Source organism: Schistocerca cancellata, chromosome 9, assembly GCF_023864275.1.
Source record: "Schistocerca cancellata isolate TAMUIC-IGC-003103 chromosome 9, iqSchCanc2.1, whole genome shotgun sequence".
Taxonomy (NCBI): domain Eukaryota; kingdom Metazoa; phylum Arthropoda; class Insecta; order Orthoptera; family Acrididae; genus Schistocerca; species Schistocerca cancellata.
The window spans coordinates 311307429-311310676 of NC_064634.1; the positions used below are offsets into that span (position 1 = coordinate 311307429).

Below are 3248 nucleotides of genomic sequence, written 5' to 3' on the forward strand. Positions count from 1 at the left end.
TGTGGAGCTGTCCGATCGCTTCGAGCTTCGTGGTTCACCTACCCAGGACGTCAAAGTTGAGTAGTGGTTTCAATTGCCCAAGCCACGTCCATTCATGTTGTGGTGGTTCGTTTCGGTGGTTTGCTGTTGGGGAGGTTTTCCGTGAGCAGCACTGAGCGTTTCTACTGCTGAAATTTAGCCGCCATGCGGTGCAATTAACTATTTTGGTGAAACTTCCTGGCAGATTAAAACTGTGTGCACCGACCGAGACTCGAACTCGGGACCTTTGCCTTTCGCGGGCAAGTGCTCTACCGTCTGAGCTACCGAAGCACGACTCACGCCCGGTACTCACAGCTTTACTTCTGCCAGTATCTCGTCTTCTACCTTCCAAACTTTACAGAAGCTCTCCTGCGAACCTTGCAGAACTAGCACTCCTGAAAGAAAGGATATTGCGGAGACATGGCTTAGCCACAGCCTGGGGGATGTTTCCAGAATGAGATTTTCACTCTGCAGCGGAGTGTGCGCTGATATGAAACTTCCTTGCACACTCCGCTGCAGAGTGAAAATCTCATTCTGGAAACATCCCCCAGGCTGTGGCTAAGCCATGTCTCTGCAATATCCTTTCTTTCAGGAGTGCTAGTTCTGCAAGGTTCGCAGGAGAGCTTCTGTAAAGTTTGGAAGGTAGGAGACGAGATACTGGCAGAAGTAAAGCTGTGATGACCGGGCGTGAGTCGTGCTTCGGTAGCTCAGATGGTAGAGCACTTGTCCGCGAAAGGCAAAGGTCTCGAGATCGAGTCTCGGTCGGTGCACACAGTTTTAATCTGCCAGAAAGTTTTATATCAGCGCACACTCCGCTGCAGAGTGAAAATCTCATTCTGGAACTATTTTGGTTCACTACAATTCGAGTGGATCAGTGGAATTTTCTGCCTTGTGGCCGTCAGTGTTCCGGTCACCTGCCCTGGCCACTAACGTTCAGGCAACGTCCTTCCCTCACCTGTTGTCGCTGTCCAATATGGTGTGTAGTTTGACAAGTAATTCATTCTCCATTGTGGATTATCACGTTTGTAACCTTTTCTGTTTGAGTTCTCATGTACTGACAGATGGGAAGCAAGTCGTTGTGTCGGTCGGTCCGTGGTTGTCCCTTGGTTGGGTTCCGGCGGATCAAGTGTAGTTGGGCTCGCCACTTGTCTCGCCGAAGTGAACGAGGGCAGACCGACATCCCTGGAGGCTTCTGAGTGCTAGCGGCATTTAATTATCTGTTTCCAGCTGCTTAAAATTTAAGGTTTACGGTTATTTTCTTTTAAAAAGAATTGCAAAAACTAATCCTTAAATTTATCTTTCAAGCTTAAACATTGCGGCCTTCTGCCTTTGAAAGATTATGGTAATATATTTTAAAATTTTGAAACTTAATTGTGGCCTTCAGCCATTGGTATTGCACCTTGCATATGTTTGTTCTATCTGCTTTGCCTTGAGGCTTTCCACTTAGCCGTGATATGTTTTTTTTATTTATTTTATTTGCCTCTTTAATTGCATTTTTATCTTGTTGATGTTTAAGATGCCTTGTTTTAAACATTGTGGCCTTCTGCCTTTAAAAGTCTATGGTAATATATTCTAAAATTTTGAAATTTAATTGTGGCTTTCAGCCTTTGGTATTGCATCTTGCATATGTTTGTTCTATTTACTTTGCTGTGATGCTTTTTTAATTATTTTATTGCTATCTTAATTGGGTTTTTATCCTGTTGATTTTTTAAGATTTCTTGTTTGGAGGCCTTCAGCCGTGAAAGAGTTTCATTCCGTAAAGATCCGGCTATGTGTAGCTTTGACTGTAAAAGTGTTATTAAATTACAATAAATTACAATTAGCAGGTGAAACTGACCCCAATCGTATTTGGCCCTTTCCACGATCCTCATTACCTGTTCTGCCTAGCGGGTATAGCGGGCGTCTCAATAGGGACTGAGCAAAACGAACTCGCTGATGCCGCTGCCAAGGAGGTTTGCTCCCTTCCTCCTCCCTCTGCGAGCTGTCACTTCATTTGTGACCAGGAAGGTCATGCGTTGCTCGGAGGCTCGGTGGCTGGAAGTGCGGAATAATAAATTACGTTCCGCGTAACCTTCAGTACCATTATTGCTCACCCTCTGTCCTTCTGTCCGTGACAGTCTGAAGATGTAGTGGCCACATGGCTGAGAGTGGGACATTGCCCATCGACACTATGGCTTCCTCTTACGCCGCGAGGAACCACCAGTATGTCACAGATGCGGGATTCAGCTGCCAGTACGACATACTTTGAGTGTGTTTTATTACGACCTGAGGGTTGATCTGGATCTCTCACAGGACCTGGTCTCCATTTTAACAGATAATGATACGAGTGGTGTTCGTTATTTTAGGAATCGATGTGGTGTCCGGAATCCTTCCCAAAATATTGGGTGTGAGATTTTAATGTGTCACAGATCGCTTTGGTCACTCGTTATTTACAATAGTCATCAAGCCACGGTAATCTGTTTCCTTTCAAAGAGTATCTTTGCTGTTACTTTATCCACGATTTTATCTACTTATTCCGATGCGTTTCGTCGGGATTTTATTACGGGCTTTCAATCCTTGTGGGAGAATACTACTTGATTTTCCGTTTTACTGTTATTTTTAAATAGATTATTTTTAAATTTTTTCTTACCATATTCTTCGGCATACTATTAATGCAAGAGCGCTAATGGCGTTGCTGTTTAGCGTCCTCACCCATAGCTCACCCATCGCCACCAGTGTTCATGTCTTCATATCTCCTAAGATTCCGAGCTGCAACAGATCTCACAAATATGTGCGTGGTGCCAACGGTTTACTGTAAGGAGGTCGTCATTGTACTTAAAGTTCAAGAGTTTGTTTTCCGTTGTGCTTGCGAAGGTTAAAAGTCAGCGCCACATAAATAATAGTCAGGCGCGTCTTTACCTGAGCTTGCCGGAAAAATGTCTTTAAACATGTGCAAACAGCCGGCCGCGGTGGCCGTGCGGTTCTGGCGCTGCAGTCCGGAAACGCGAGGCTGCTACGGTCGCAGGTTCGAATCCTGCCTCGGGCATGGGTGTGTGTGATGTCCTTAGGTTAGTTAGGTTTGAGTAGTTCTAAGTTCTAGGGGACTTATGACCTAAGCTGTTGAGTCCCATAGTGCTCAGAGCCATTTGAACCAATTTGAACATGTGCAAACAGTTCAAATTTTAGTGTGACTGGCTAAGTAAGGAAGATAACAATTAGCTTTCAGGTTGAAAAGCAGAAGGAGATGAGGA

At 44.8% G+C, this 3248-nt stretch overlaps 1 non-coding gene across 1 annotated transcript; it reads right to left on the reverse strand.

The window, feature by feature from the left end:
• Window positions 1-235: 235 nt before the first annotated feature.
• On the reverse strand, window positions 236-309 carry Trnas-cga (transfer RNA serine (anticodon CGA)). The gene has a single exon. It is a non-coding gene; the product is annotated as a tRNA-Ser (tRNA).
• Between the last annotated feature and the right edge of the window lie 2939 nt (window positions 310-3248).